The following is a 16,669-nucleotide window of genomic DNA, read 5'->3' as shown; positions in this document are numbered from 1 at the left end:
CAATTTCTATAGTTTTTCTGTTCACAATAGTCTATAACACTGCAATAAATAATCACTTTGAAGTAGATTTCAAAATATTTTAACAGGTGGGGCAATGACATTCTTACTCCACTTTACCGTAAAATGGAAGAACTCCCATTCCCCCTCCCAAAGACAGAGATTGCAGATCATATTCTGAATTCTTTTCAAAACCTAGGCCAAAAGATATCACCAGCACAGTCTGTTCCCTTCACATAATTATTTCCATTCTCACAGATTCCTTTATCTAATTCCTTTCCACCCTGAAGTTTACACTCTCCTTTCAAAAATTTTTCAACTGCACTTCCCTTCTTAAATTTCCTATCTCTCATCAGCTTTCAAATAATGTGACTTTATTTTAGAAAAATGATGCTATGAATTCAGCATTTCAGAGTAATCTGTTCCTACCTTTTTCCCTGTGCTAAAACATAGGATCTAATTTTAGATCCTTAAAAAAAAAAAAAAGGCACAATACAGCACTTTAGCTAAAGTATATAAAGTATATGAGCTTCCTGCTCATAAAGCAAAAAAATTAAGTTCTCACTTTTGACTGTATTCATGCTTTCCCACGAAAACTGATACATCTGTCTGGGAGGTAGAGCAGATATGGATTATCTGTATTCAAGAGAACAGTTACACAAAGTTATTGCATAAAATGATTAGACTTTCTAGCAACAGAAGTTTGATCCTGTGATAATGTCAAAGTTATTCTCATCTATGCAAAACACTTCTCAACCGCACAAGAAAGGCTCTTAATTTCCTCTGTATTGAAAAAAATGCCACTGTATTTTCCTCATTCCTGATGACATAAGTATTTGGTTTCCTCTACTTTAGATAATTTTTACTCTTATTCGATTTGGCTATAGTTAAATTGCTGTAGTAATGGCAGACAATGACACTCTTGAGGCTACACTCTCTATGATTAATCTGTGCTCCAACTGAAAGCATTTATCATCTGGGGGCTACCCTTCCCATTTGTCTTTTCCCTATGTTTTCAGTTCTCCTTTCCTATAAAAGAGAACAACAAAAATCATTATGGGTTTTTAACTTAGGGAATGACACTTTTAGCTCTGAGGCCAATGTGTAAATGTAAATTTCCAGCTGTTAGAACAAAGAAATAGCAAATATGAGGCAGATGTTAATATATTACCCATTGTTGGTAATACAAGCAAAAATCAACTTTAAAAAAATCCCTCAGCTATTGCAGTAATGGAAGCTTACCCGCTTGGTCATTTACATATACCTGTGCCTGTAGGAATAAGATCTAACTAGTTTCTCACAATCCATGGAGTCCAGACAAATCCTCTGTGTTGTTTCTTCCTCTTTTGATATTAATAATCCATGGGCTAGAACATATAGCAAATAAAATCATCTCCAGATGTTTCTTCTGCTTAGCAATCTGATGAACGCCCAAAGACCATTTTCTGTATGATGAAGTCAAGTGGAATCTGGAGGATTTTGGATCCTATGTTATAGCACTGTTTTCCAGGACCATATTCAGCACCAAAAGTTAAACTGCGTGTCTGGTTTCTATCAAGTACCACTTGGACATAAGTCTTCAAGCACTTCTGAAGCCAGCATAGGCAGAGCTAATGAGCTCTGAGCTCCCTAAGAACTCTGCTTTTCTTTGAATCCACCAACTGAAAAACCCACAGCATGTCTGTGAATGCAATAAAGGTGCTTCTTGCTCTATCTAGTATCTTTGTTGCCTCTACCATCTTCTAACCCTTGGAAACTTCTGAATTAACTCTCCTGGCATGGTGAACACAGAATCATAGAATCAATTAGGTTGGAAAGGACCGCTGAACACCACCATGTCAACTAGACCGTGGCACTAAGTGCCAAGTCCAGTCTTTCCTTAAACACCTCCAGGGGTGGTGACTCCATCACCTCCCTGGGAAGACCATTCAAATGTCTTTCTGTGAAGAAATTCTTCCTCATGTCAAACTAATTTACTAAGGGTAGACTCAATCCCCTCATCCAGATCATCAATAAAGTGTCATAGCCAGTGGCATGGAGTGGCATGGATAGCTGGAGCATACTTACTGCTTAGGTTCCCCTCCATAAAATCTTCAGCCTTTGTCTAGCTCTTACCACATCACATCTCTCATCATCCTATCTCTCTCATCTCACATCATCCCTCCCATGGACCTCGGATCCTCATGAATCCTGTAAAGTCCTTCCTTTTAACATTAATATAGCAACGACTTCTGAATGCCTTGTGTCAGGCATATTTGTGTTTGTAATTCCTTTCACACTAGGCAATTCATTAAGGGCTCTGTTTTGATTACCAAAATGTGTGAACACAATTTTGTATCTCATCTATACAGGGTCACTCTTATGTCAGCTTGTTTCTGACTGTGACAGTCTTTTCCCATCCTAAAGGCAAAGCAGTGTTTACATTTGGTTAGTTAAAATATTTACATTGCACATTCAAATGATACATTTTCCCAATGACAGGGCTCTCTGTGGTATTTCCTCCTGTACCTACCATGCAGCGGAAAGAGATGATTAAGATGAATATTCTGGGTGTCTCTAAACAAGCAGATTAAGGAAATATGCAGCACAGCTATACTATACTAACACTGTTGGACTCTGTAATATCCATGCAGGCTGTGTGATCTGCCCAGCACTGGCACGAAAGCCTGTCTTTTAGGACCCCAAATCAGAAGAGTTCCACATTTTCCAATCATCATATTTCAAATAGATTCTTTATTTATTGACAATTTATTTGCTCACTCAGTGCCTGAGGTATAGTAAAACAGGACGGACATAGGCCCTGAGAGAGGAGGTAAGAATGGTGCTGTCTGCTGATCATCAGTCTGCCTGAAGATAAAAGCCTTGAGCACACCGTGTCTGCAGGGAAGTAGAGATGATGGGAGCTGCTGCCCAGATGGCGAAGAGAGAAGGGGACAAGGAAAGGTGACACTAAAGCTGGCAGGGGAAGGCTACAAAATGACAGTGTTTCTGGGAATCAAAAAACCCACTATACACTCCGGTCTTAATGTAACACTACAAAGTTGAATAAAACACTGTGAGCGATGCTGCACCAAGAGGTACACCAGATACACAGCACGAGCCTCTCCCCAAAGAGACCATTTGAGGCTTGCAGGACAGAAAGAGTATGCATAAAAACTTCACACAACAGTGAAATTCAACATAATTTAAGACATATCATCATCTACATGGTAAACAGTTAATTTTGCTCATGTATTTGTTACTACCAAACAACAAAGCACAACCATATGCAAGTCTTCCTGAGAAGAAATCAGATGCATAGTGAAGCAACTTCTCACACAGAAACTCTGTAGCAGTGCAAAATTAAGAACTTAAAAATCCCAGCTCTCAGTGGCTGTATTCCTTACTTTATAACATCATCCACGCAGGTCTTCATATAGGCTCTCCCACTGAGGAAGCAAAAGCTTCTGGCCTGAAAAAAACGAAGAAGCTCTGGTTAAGACATTACCACGAAAACCCTGCCTGTGCTTACGTCCATCACAAACTCTACTGCATCTTTTTGTTTACAGAAACATATACAATAGACCAAAGTTAACTTTGGAAGCAAAAGCTATTTATTTTAAATTGAACCTGCCCACTTAGTGTCATATACTCTGGAGGAAATGGGTTATAAAAGTTGCTGTATAAATGAGGCACGCAGCATCTAGCAAGTGAACTTTATGCAAGATTATGTTATGTGTGGGAGATGTATTTACTCCGCTTTTTTAAACTAACAGCAAATGAAACTTCGTTTGCCAGTTAAAACATAGCATTAAAATGAAAGTAACAGGCTAAGTATCAGTATAAGGCAGTGTATTCACAATAAAAAATAACCAATTTTGATTTAACCTAAAATATATTTATTCACATATGTTTTTATTTCCTGATATGAATGCCTCTAGTAAGGCATTCACCGAAAAACTTTTGGAAATTGCAACCCCTTTAATTATTCTGGCTTCTTTTTTTTGCTTGTGCAGACAAGCAATTTGGGATTTCCATACTTGCTTGCCCCTGACAAGCACAAGAAAATCAATGAAAGACACAGAGTCTGATTCAGGGTCTCACTTCTCTCTCTCACAGAGGTAATGACCATAAATATCTCTCCTTTGATAGGTTAAAAAACTCTTAGGCAGGTCTATACATACTTATTATTACTTTAAAATGTCCTTCTTTACTGTAGCAGGTGTTGTCTAGAACCTGTCTCCTTGATGCAAAGGGCATTGTTAAAATGTTAAAATGGCAGGATGCAGAATCCAGCATCATCCAGGCCTGCTGCCCAGCCAAGGGGGGTGAGGAGCGAGGATTTAGCTCCCCAGTGCTGGAGCCCCCAGTTACCCTCTCCCCCAGCAAGGAGGGGTGTGTGGGAAAAGCCACAAAGGCTCATTACCTGCCTGCCTGGTGCCTGACACAGCCCCACTGCCAAGCAGCATGAAGGGTGCATAGGGATTAGTGGGGCAGACACTCCTGCAGAAAGGGGATGCCACAAATCCTCAGGCCAAGGGCCAGGATAAACCTAGATACTGCATTTTGAGCCAGCAGATAGCAGCCATCCTTGGGGATACACAGCTTGCAACTCCCAGCCTTTGGCTGGCCAGCTCACAAAGCCCCGCCGTTTTTGGCAGAGGGACATCCAGCATGATGGGCAGCGGCTGCCGCTGTCACTAGCAGGATGTTTTCTGGAGTTTTTCCTACAAGGCAATGTGTTTATTCTTTGAAACAGTTGCTCCCTAAAGATTAAAACTGAACAGGAGCACAAAAGCGGTGTGTGTCCTCTGGGGCTGCTACGTGCCATTGGGCAAACAGGAGGTACAAGCTATGTTCTCCCAAATTACACGCAACAAACGGTGCTGCACTGACAGAATAGCATTCTTCAGTACAGAAATTAATACTCTCTTCTTTTTAACCCCTCCTTAGAAAAAAAATCAACAAAAAGATTCCCCAATATCTTTCAACCACTATTTATGTAATTAAGAGCTCCAGATCTGGAGCTATGTCGGGGAGTCTCCACCTCAGCTGAGCCCATTCTTCCCCAAAGCATGTCAACCTGGGCACACAAAATGAACAACAGCCACTAGGCTTGCACTTCTAAGACTATGTTCGTTATCATCCCCAAATAGCAGTAGACACTCTCAAAAAACAGACTTAACAATTACAAGGGACGGACAGCAATAAGAACAGCAAAGAGACTGGGAGAAACACTCAGACAAAATATACCTTTACTTTAAAATTAAAATAATAATAGTAATTTAAAACTACTAAAAATAGGATTGAAGTAGTGAGAACACAGGATAAATACCTGCACAACAATGTAAAATCTGTTTGGCACGGTCTGTGTAATGATAGTTATGGCAAAGTGGCCAAAAAACCAAATGTAACAATGGTTTTTCTTTCTGCTGCGCTGTGTAGAGCAAATGTTAAATTTTTACTACTGTACAGGATGCTTGGTGCCCCAGAGAGTGCCTTGAGGGGTGAGAAGTTGTCTCTGGTAATAGGAAGAAGTATTTACGTTGCCTCATAGGTATATGTGGATGTATTTCTATTAGCAAAATTAATTTAATATTGCATATACACAGCAACTTCTGGTTTAAAAAGTAAGAAAGATGGAGAAGGAGACTAAATGGCCTTTTCAGCCTCTGATAGGAACACATACAGATTTTCTCATTACTGGTAATGCAAACTACGCTCACATAAAGGGAAACAGACAAACTTTAACAACCCTCAGCTGCAGCACAATGCCACCATGAAGCTTTATTCTCCTAAGAAGTACAGCAGACTTCACAACTTTTCTCTCTGTGGTATCACCCTTATTTTAATTAATAACCGAATAGCAGCAATCTCTACCACGCTCCTCTAAAGATAAAAACATTACCTCTGATTAACAAGGACTCCTCATCCGAGTTCGCATTGGGCAGAAGACACCAGGAGAAGCTATCAGTGGTGCTCTGGAACTCCCTGCGGTCGCTAAGGCAGCTCGCAAGAGTTTCTCGACCCCTGTCCCCGACCGCTCACCGATTCCGTATGCGCGGCGCAGATCCACCTTCTCCGGCTGCCAAGCCGGGCACAGCTTGCGAACAATGCCGCCTCTGTCAGCCCGCCGAATGAGCAGTGCCACAAAGACACGCTCATCCACAGACCCGCGCTTTTTTTTTATCTTCTTTTTCTTCTTGGAGTACAGGGTGATGAGAACGGATGGGAGAAAAATGCTTATGTATTTGTGATTAGCCAAGGCTTCATTCTCTTCAGGAGTGAGACGGTGTCAGTGCACGACGGGCACCCCGGCGCCGAGAGGGGAGATGGAATCTGCACTGCCGAGAGGGCTCCCTGCCTCGCTTCGCACATTTTTGTTTCAAATCTGTGGGTGGCTGCATGAGCAAGCAGCCGAAATAGGGGAGGAGTTACATGAAATGCAATTTGGGACTTGGAAGCCTTGTCTGCCTTTTCGAAAGCAGGACGAAGAGGCGAGATCGCCGCCCGCTGACACAGCAGCGTGCCCTGCCCACCCCACCTGCTGCCACCTTCCTCACCGAACTGCCCGGGAAAGCGCCTCTCCCTGCCTGGACGCGATGCCCGGGACAGAGCACAGAAGCAGCAGCTGCTCTCGACCTCTCGGTAACCACACTCGACAGCCCCTGAGCACGCTGGCTGTTCACTCCCGACCCACAGTATTACCAGTTTAATTTTCAAGGAGGCACGGTGCTTCATGAATTTAATGAGCAACTATAAGAGGAGACAATGAATGACATCCTCAGCAGATGTTTACAGCTGTCACTAGGAAGAGGAGATGATAGCAGCACCTCAAAGCTCAGTTTTCTGCAAAGCTTTCCTTGGAAATCAGTGAGGCAAAGCTGAAAGTTCTTTTAAAATCAGATGTCCATAGTTTTCTTGTTTTGAAAGGACTATCGTGCATATATTTTGTGCAACTTCAGCTTTGTTTTCTTTCCTATCAGAAAATGAGAAGCAATCTGGTCTGGCTGAACCCTATTAGAGTACTACAGTTTAACTCATATATTCCCAAGCCAAGCTCCACGACAGATGAGCTCTTTCACATTCCTCCACATTAATTATAGTTCTGGTCTTAAAAGATTGCAACTGAATGGAGCAGCAAGCAACAATGTGCTTTCTTCTTGAAGCAAATACCAAGGGACACACAGCCCTTGGGTGCAGCACAGCTATGAACTGATTCCAGGTCCCTGATGAACCATCGCAGCCTTACAGTAATTTCCCATGCAATTAGTATTAATTGGTGACTTGCTGGCAATCCTCCAGGGGCCCTATCTCACCCTTTTAGCCAGTCCTACCGGATCAGGCTTGAGGTGATCATCAGGGCCAGGCAGCCATCACTTCTCCCCCAGCTCTCAGGACTCTCTTTTGCTCCTAAAGTTTTGGGGACTTGGCAAGGGTTATCCTGAGTAATGAACAATCACAGATATGCCACTTCCAAATTAACACATATGAATTTGTACCGTGAGACAGCAAAGAGGGAGATTTCTAGAGGGAATTAATAAACATTTTTTAAAATATTTTGTTTCAAAGCATTTCACTGAGGCCAAACTCCAACATAATTTTCAGGATAACTGAGCACTACTATCCAGTGTCTGGATAGTAACAGACCAGTAAAACTTTCCATCTTGTACTAAAAATTACATTGATAAAGGAGAGCTCTAAATGAGCAACCACCGCTTCTAATTTTATGCTTTAGTAACAGTTCTTAAGGATACTGTTTCCTTTTATCTATTAATAAGATCAAGTTATTTGTCTTAAGCATCTTGTCAAATGGACTTAAGCAGGATCAGGATTGATTTATATCAGCAGAGCCCCCACCACTCAGTGGCAATAAACAAAATCAGATGTTCTTTGGCAGAACATTGTAAACATCTAAAACATATTCCAGGGTAGCTTCCAGGGTCAGTATCCCAGCTGATGGATCTCTTTTTGCAAAGTACATAAGTAATCTCAAAACTCCATATACCACTATCCTTTAAAAACCACTGCTGAGGCAGTTATTTAGAGTCAAAAGGATGCCCTAAATGAGAACTGTGCGGGGGCCAGCCTACACACACCATTCAATAACTAGTAATGGTAAAATACGTTAGGAAATGCTTGTCGCTAGAGGCAAACAGCATTACTTCAACTAAAACAGGTCAAGTATAATCAAGAGCAATGTCCTACAGGCCAGCTTTGTTCCTCCTCCCTTTTTGGCTACTCCTAAGTTTCCAGTCCACATGAATCAGTGGACCTTGGCATTACTCTTCTTGAATCACTTTCGCCTTTTACTGTACAATGTTTGGAAACCACAACACAACATCAGTAGGGTCTCTACTACATAGTGTATATTTTGGCTTGGAGGTAGTTGAGAACATTAACTATGGTTATTTCTCAAGGAAATCTTGTGTTTGGAGCGGAGGAGAGTGCTACAGCCTGCCTGTGCCATCTCACTTCATCTCTAAAAATTTGTACCTCTGGATTTTACTTAAGGGCTCATGTTGTACTTAGCATACACAAACTCAAATGTGAAAACTGAAATTCAGTACAGAGATTCTTTTACATATTTGTGGTTTATATGACATAGTTTAATGACTTTTTTTTTCTTGGAGATCCTTCTCTCTGATACTACTTGATTATAATTTTTTAAAAGGTGTTATTTTTTTCACACATCTGTGGCATATAAAGATGCAGCCATTATTTGTCAGTGCCAAATGAAAAATGAATACTTTCAGACTATTCTCACAATTATTTTAGAAGTACAGAAGATAACCTCACTTTCACTAGTGTAATTTCACAATAATTCCATTAACTTCCAGTATCTTTGAATGTACACCATGCATCTGAGATATCCCTCACCTCTGTCTCACACATCTTTAGCTCTCAAAGAGTATAAAACCACAAGGATATTACTCAGGGCAGTTTAGGTGGCAGAAGAGTTCTGTCGGTCAGTGCAGGGATGGATTAAGGGAACCACAGAATTAAAGTTTCAGGGAAGATCTTTTCTGTAAAATCACACAAGAGGAAGGAGCACAGCACACACGCTCTGGCGGGGACAGTAAGATGCAGTTATGTGTCTCTGGAAGTGTAGAAGAACTATTAGATTTCTCAGTATGATGCTATTCTGAAAAATCTGGTTTGCTTACAGGCTTTTAAAACACACATGTTCAGATTCCCACTTTACATCTACAACTAACAGAGAGGGACGAAACATTCAGTTTTAGAAAACACAAGACCAAGAGATTCTTTCTTCAATGAAATATGCTAAGACTTAGTCACTGTCACTCTAATACCCTGATAGTAAATTCACTCTTTACAAATACAAAGCAAACATCTTTAAGGAAATTATGAACATCTCTGGCCATACGGATAAGACTTACACTTGTAAATTACTTCTCTAATTAAGTGTTACATCAAATCTCCAACTAGTCAAGGATAGATACGTTCAGCCTGCATCAGGTGATAATGAAGTCTGAACTCAGTTAAATTTGGATTAGCTGTTGATGAAAACCAATTTGATAACACTGCTTATTCTAAACTCCCCTTAATTACAGTTTTTCCAGTCAAACTTGTCACTGCTATTCCTTCTTGCATTAACTTTCTAAGAGCATTACTGCCAGTGACAGTTTTATTTGTAGCCCTACATGGCACTGGTATGTGCTCCTCATCAGGTCCTTCTATCTGCCTGAGCCCAGTGCTGGATTGTACCAGGTTCTCTCCATCTACAGGAGGCTAAACACAAAATAACAATCAAGCATCACCTTTTGCTCTAGCTGGGAGCTTGTCAAGGTACTTCCCAGGTACTTGCACATGTCCTGCGCATTCTGACGACACACACAGGCTGGACTGTCTCCACTGCTAAGAGGGCTATATGTCATTTTGAGCTATTGATCTGCAGTATTTCACTTGGACACAGATCAGTTGGGTCTATGGTCTGTTCTCTGCTAAAAGCTGTTGAACTCTTGACTAACTTAGGCCATGTGGATTTTTAATTTAGCATACCGAGCATGTGTCCAAAGCCCTCTCTTAGAGCAGTCAAGTTAAAGCCTTACAAAGATTTGAAGTGTACCAATACAATCTAAGTCAATATTCTGTACTACAGGAATGCAAATAATTTTCTTAAATCTTTTTTTTAAATGGAAGTTGGTTTGCAACATTATAGTAACTATGAACTACTATACATTCAGCAAAGTATTTAAGAATAACTGATATAATTTGGAAATTTATTTATCACCTGTCTGATTAGCACTAATAATAGAACTGAAACTTTCTCCTCATCTGCTTCCAGTATTTATCAAGCCTTTGAGCATGGCTCTTTGGTTTCCATTTGCAGTAATCAGAATTTTCAACTGTTTTTTCACCCAAGTATTTGATAGATTTGGGCTTGTTTCATCCAGCAAGACCAAATGTATTCAATCCGTTACAGTCAAGACTAAATACTTACATATGGTTTCCTAATGCTACTCATTAGGAGATGGATGGCTACAAATGTGCTTCCTTCGACTTTTTATTCTTCCCTGCAGCTTGCTCATTTTTATTAAAAATGAAGAAAGAAATCAAATTACTAAGTTTTCATTTTCCACTCTTTCTAATTTTCAAATTTATCTCATTTATAAGGCCCAACTATTATATGACAAGAACTTTTTACACCATTTAACAGGAGCAAAATCTTGAATGGACAGGGATTTCCTTTTTTGTTTAATCCTCTCCTGATTCCACCCACTTTTCCTATTTTCCACTCCTTAATTAAATTTCAGGTCAAAGATCATTCTGATTTAAAACATTCAAATGTTTTCATATTTGGTTAAAAATTTTCAAAAATCCATTATCCTATATTGTCATAGCTAACCATGAGAAACTCTCCTGAATTATTTGGATATATGGACAATATCTGATTATCTAAATCAAATTGCTAAACTCTAATGCACAAGGGAATATTTTTTAAAAAAAACAAACAAACCAACAAATCTGATTAAAGTATGCTTAAAATAATTGGCCAGACTATAAGATACTAGTGGGCAGAGGTTCTGGAAATGAAGTGACACTATGCTAATTGGCAAAACAGCCAACAGAAGATACAAATCTATTTACAAATTGGGGATTTAAGTTTGAGATTATAAATATATGAGACAAAGAATGACATGCTCCTGTCATTTGTTGACAAGCTGCAATAGAGAGAAGCAGTGTCACTACTTCATCACCATACACAACTGCTCTGCATCCTGCTTCCAACAGCTGACTTGCATTTCCAAGTCCTGATCCTGTCAGACATGTTTGAATTATTCTGGCTTTGCCAGATGAGTGGTGGCATCCTACTCAGCAAAAGTGTACCAAACAAAACTGTTTGTGTTCAGGAAATTGCATTATATGAAAAGTAATTATTAGGATGTAATTTTCTCTGTACAAGCATCTGCACAAACTATACAAGTCCTCTTACCACAGCCACTACTCTGTAGAAACTGTGGAAGCTCATTTAAGTATTGAATCAGTGCTAAAGGTGTCTGTAGCATTTGTTTATTCATAAAACAAGGAATATAAAAGAAAAGAAAAAGAAACCACTCTTAGAAACTTTTGTTTAACCACAGTGATTGAGATGGTCTTTAATACTCAAAGTTTAGTTTCAGGAAAAACAGGATGGAATGTAGACTGTCAGCTAACAGTTCTTGGTCTCTTTGATTATCACTGTATCTTTCACAATGAAAACCTGTTTAAAAAGCAGGAAAAACAAGATGAACAACTTCAATTCCCTTGAAAACATAAAGTTAGTTAATTATGTCAAACATTTCTTAATGCAACCAAGGTTGTTTGTGTGGTCCTCCTAAGATCCCACAAGAAAGAGCAGGGAACTGGTTGCCTCTGCATCTACTTCACTTGGCACTGGACTGAAATCTAGCAACATTGCCCGAAGTTGTTACTCGTATAAAAGAAAACATATGTTACTCGTATAAAAGAAAACATATGTTACTCATATAAAAGAAAACAGAGCCTAGAGAAGCTGCTGGCCCCTCAAATTCATACCGCTCCTGAAGAAGGTGAACAAGAGACAGGGTTTCTACCTTCTTTCTGCCACTGTTGTGGGATTTTATGCTTTCTGCCTGGACTCCACACTACCCGTGAGAGATCAGACCTGTTTTTTTATCTAATATTATACTGTCCTTTGATACTTTGTTCTCCCTTGGACACACTTGCCACGGATAGATTGGCACATACCTGAAAGTCTCACTCAAGTTTGGTTCACAAGGCCAGACTGAAAGAATTCAGAGAGTAATTAAAAAGGAACTAAAAAGAGCAAATCTTTCAAGTGTCTGATAAAGCCATGGTTATGCAAGGGTGCTGAGAAACTGGACTCTGCCCTGACTTTAAACAAACACTTTCAACAAACACTTCTGGGGGTGAAGTGGCCCAGTAGGCCAGAGGTGTCTGCCCAGCAGGGCTCTCCTAAATCTCTGAAAGTGTCTGCTTGTAAAGGCTCACACAAGGCCATGACAGAAGTTGGTTTGTTTTTTTTTTTAATAACTAATAACAACATAATGAAAACTATCTTGAGCATCAAGAATCAATTACAGCTAGCAAGCAGAGGCTCAGCCTTTGGAATGCCTCTACTTTGGTATATGAAAGACAGTATCTGCACAGGAGACTTTACTTGGTAACATCAAGGCTCTACAGGACCACGGCTCAACAAAGCAGGCGATGCCAAATCCAAAGTGGAGGAAGACCACCACTCACGAGCCTTCCCCTACCACAATGCCTCCATTGCAGTGGATGAGTTTTGAAAGTACCTGCTGTTTGTGTGCCGTCACTTACCACCTTCCTGCCGTGCATGGGAAGTGGCAGGCAGAGTGGACTGATGGACAGAGAACGTGGACCATCACCACTCTGACCAGTGCCCCAACAAGGAGGACTTCCCAGAACATTTGTGTATCTCTCTTTGGAAAAAAACCTTTTTAATCACTGCCAGCGAGAACTGAACACGATCTTTAGGGAATCCTGCAGTTAACTTGTGGATGACAAGATTTTTTTTTAGTCTTTGAAAGCAACCTCTTTTATTTAAATAAGTGATGACCAGAGTGTTAGAAGCCTATTCCCCACCTCCAGACTCCATGCTGGACAAAATACAGTGGAGAAGACAGGAAACAGTATTGCCTATGCCAACTCATTGAACTGGGAGAGATGCTAGCATAAAATCCTAAAACAGATCAGAAATAGGATTTGCTTAATCAAGCAAGCTTTGCCATGAGATGTAATCGCACACTGCAGAGGATTATATTAGCCTTTTAGAAAAATCCCACACTTAACCAAATCCTGAAATTCTGCTTTGGAATTTGCATTAAATCCATGGGAATTGTATGGGTTTCAGTATGTGTTTTCTCCCACACCAAAGCAGCCAGATGGACAGACAGGGACGTGAGAAGAACATTTTATGCTAGCCGGAGGGGAGAGGAACAAGAAAAGAAGCCCCCATGTGCTTCCCCCTGTCCAAAGCATACACCCCACCCCCCCTTCCAAGAGCCTGGCTTTCCCAGAGCTTTCTTCCCTTGACTGTGGAGAAAGCAGTGGCTGGGCAGCCAGCGGGCAGCAGTCCTTCCAGCACCTCTCCCACAGATGGGAAGTGTTCCTGGGGTGCTGTGTGTTGTGGCAGAGCAGGGAGAAAGCCTGGCATTCTCCACCTCCATTGCCCTCCATCCACCAAGGCCCTTGACCTCCAGGGGTCACCCTGTTTTATAGCCATCAGTTATTGCACCACAGAAGGTGGCTTTGTATAAATAGCTTTTGTTCTACTAAAATACATCTACCCTAGCTTTTTTCCTTCCTAACAGTTGTCAATGGATTATATTACGTTTTTTCTCCTTTTTCGTGTACATTCCTCGCTCCACATTGGAGCAGCTGCAGCCATCTGCGAGCTTCACCACCAGGACCCTGACTGCTGCCTCTGAGATACCAGTGACAGGCCCATGACGATGAAGAGCATCATAACTGCAGACAAGATTGCTTGCTGCTGCCGTGGGAATCCAGGCAGCAAAGCGCTGCTCACATTACAGCCAGGGAAAAGGTAAGTGTGCCTTACACACTGCAAGCAGGACAAGCACTTCATTTGAAATCAGTGGGGCAGAGGAAACAAATTCATCATGTAATATATGTTTAGGAAAGCCTTACCTTCTCTGAAGTGTTTCAGGAATAATGTTCAATAAATTATAATGTACCCTCCCCACCTTTCCTTTTACTATCTGAGGAAGGGAAAGACAAAATATTCATTCCCTTTTTCCATCACTTTTAAAATCTGATTTTTAGGGTGACTGTCAGCATCCTCTCTGTATTAAGACACCAAAAATCACAGTAAGTCAAAGCCTAAATCTTTGCTCAGACAAATCTCCTGAAAACATCAACTTGGAAAGCATGCCCTGGAAAACCAATCACTGCACCCTGCCACTGGAAGCATCTCAGCCGATAATCCCAACTGGGCCAGTTAATGCAGGTCTCTTCATTTTTTTTTACTTTCCTAATTTTATAGAACATAGAGGAAGTAAACTCAAATTGTGGTGGGTTATTTCATATGTGTAGCCCCTTCAAAACTAAAACACAGACATTAAGAATGTCAAATACCAGTCATACACAGATCTTCTCCAAGAAATCTTGTAAGCACAGAGATATAACTGGGCTGGCAGATACACTTTCAAAAATTACAGGCCTTGTACACACAGAGAAATCTCCTTGCCCCTCTTCATCAAGTAGCTTTTTTTGTTTGTTTTTTTTTTTAAGTTCAGTCTTTCAATTAATTCCAAATCCTGATAAAACAAAAGTTATTTTGCTTGGTCATAAGTTCATAAAACACAAGAGCAGCTTCATGCAAAAATGTGAATAAGTTTGGAAGTAATTTAGAATTTGCTTATTAAATAGGAGGCCATTCTTTGCAAGAATTTAATGTCGTCAAGTAAGCACAGGAGGCATTGAATGCTTTGGCTTTTATGTTGCTCCCTACTGATATAACGATAATTGCTAATAGCTCCTTTATAAAAAAAATTTAAAACGCTCACTGTGCTATTTGGGGTTTTTATAAAAATATTTAACAGAGGGAAAGGCATAAAAGGACAAGCATCTGATGTCGTGCCTCCAGGCAAAGTACATATTTACCACTCAGTATAATCTATGTGCAAAATCACTGTTCACAGATACAAAGATAAGACCAGTTCAAGGACTGCTCTTACCTGTGACCTGTTCTTCAGCCACCCCTTTGCTGCAGCTGCATCCCTGTCCTTCCCCTGCCAGCTGTTCCAGCCCCTCTCCTCTGACAGTGTTAGCAGTACCACTTACAGCACTGGATATTACCTACTTGATTTATCACTGAATCAACACAACATAAATCCCCCAGGCACACCAAAGCGATGCCACATTAATGCTTCATCTATGCTGCAAGAGCATCTCTTAAAATGCCTAGAAAATCATTTAAGATGACCATGGCTTTGTTCTTGCTGCACTCTGGCCAGGAAGTGGTTAAAACAAAGGGGGATATCACAGCAAATAATCTGAAAGACTGTATTCCCATCATGCTTGCCACTTTCAATCTGATTTTTTTCATATAAAAATCTTTGTGCAATATTGCTCTGTTGAAATCATTAGAAACACTTTCACTTTCTGCAGGTGGAAAAGGCCAGAACCTGATCCAGCATGCAAGAGCACCACCACTCCACCCACCATGAGCCTGTGGTGCTGTGTCAGTCCTTTATTTCTCCAGACATATGCCTGCTTAGGAATAAGATTTTACATTAATTGTTTTAACTACATTCTGTCCCATGCAAGTGGGCAGCCAAAAAAATTTAAGCCCCGTTCTTGACATAGTCTTTTTCAATACAGACGAGAGTTCACAGGATTCATTCATCTTTCACATTTGTGTTTTCAGCTTTACAATTTCCATTTGCTTAAGACCCTTGTCACATCTCATTCTTACTTTAGCGCTAGCCCTAAAAGAGTTACAGATATGATTATTTTTGAATCAGCATCATCTTGCTATCCTCAATTTGCCTTAGCATAAAAAAGACAAAAGCTACAGCCCTACCCCTCCATATAATTTTATGTTCTCACTAATAGTGTCTGACAGGCAGATGAAAGTGTGAAAACAAACTGCACACGTGCAACGTGAAGGTTTCATATCACTGCAGAGACCTTATCTTCTCTGTTTTCCTGACTCGGCAGTAAACTGGAGACAATCCCAAATGGTAACAATGAGCTTTCCAAACAATTTTTTTAAAAAAGCCTTGCAAGGAACTATTTGGTAATGTTAAAGTTTTTCTCTCTTAAGCATACAATTATCCACTGCAGGCAGATAATGTGAAGTAAAGTACCAGAAAATGACATGGCTTAAGATTATACACAGTCAGCTGGGCTTTCTCTAAAGAAATATCACACAGACCCTTTACAGTTTGTGAAGCTGAGTTTCTAGAAGCCAAAAGAAGCAGCATGGAGTAACTGAAGGCTCATGTCAAAGGACAGCAGCAGGCAGGACCCCAAAGAATGAGTCTGCATTGCAACCGCACTAATACTCTCACTGCATAAAAGGGCAGGAGTGATAAATGGGAATGAAAGGGAAGATTAATTCCCAGTGGCTTTTACAGCTAACAGCCATATCATTGGGGCAGCAACACCAGCCAGGAAGTTTTGGTCTTGATGGCTAAGTTGG

The 16,669-nt window shown here is 40.5% G+C and overlaps 1 protein-coding gene across 3 annotated transcripts in view; it reads right to left on the bottom strand.

The window, feature by feature from the left end:
- The window catches only part of PAG1 (phosphoprotein membrane anchor with glycosphingolipid microdomains 1), a 108,306-nt gene that overhangs the window by 40,237 nt on the left and 51,400 nt on the right, over nucleotides 1-16,669 (bottom strand). The window contains exons 1-3 of one of the 3 annotated variants that reach the window (XM_027687835.1): nucleotides 16,403-16,644; nucleotides 15,201-16,189; nucleotides 3,384-3,448 (exon numbers count right to left, since the gene is read on the bottom strand). The gene's annotated coding sequence lies outside the window, so the exon portion shown is untranslated. Of the gene's footprint in view, nucleotides 1-3,383; nucleotides 3,449-5,884; nucleotides 6,069-15,200; nucleotides 16,190-16,402; nucleotides 16,645-16,669 lie in introns of those variants that run through there. The other 2 variants (XM_027687751.1, XM_027687924.1) reach the window with 2 other exon arrangements.

This window comes from Neopelma chrysocephalum, unplaced genomic scaffold (genome assembly GCF_003984885.1).
Source record: "Neopelma chrysocephalum unplaced genomic scaffold, ASM398488v2 Primary Assembly neopelma1_22, whole genome shotgun sequence".
NCBI lineage: Eukaryota > Metazoa > Chordata > Aves > Passeriformes > Pipridae > Neopelma > Neopelma chrysocephalum.
This window is presented reverse-complemented; position numbering and strand designations above follow the sequence as displayed.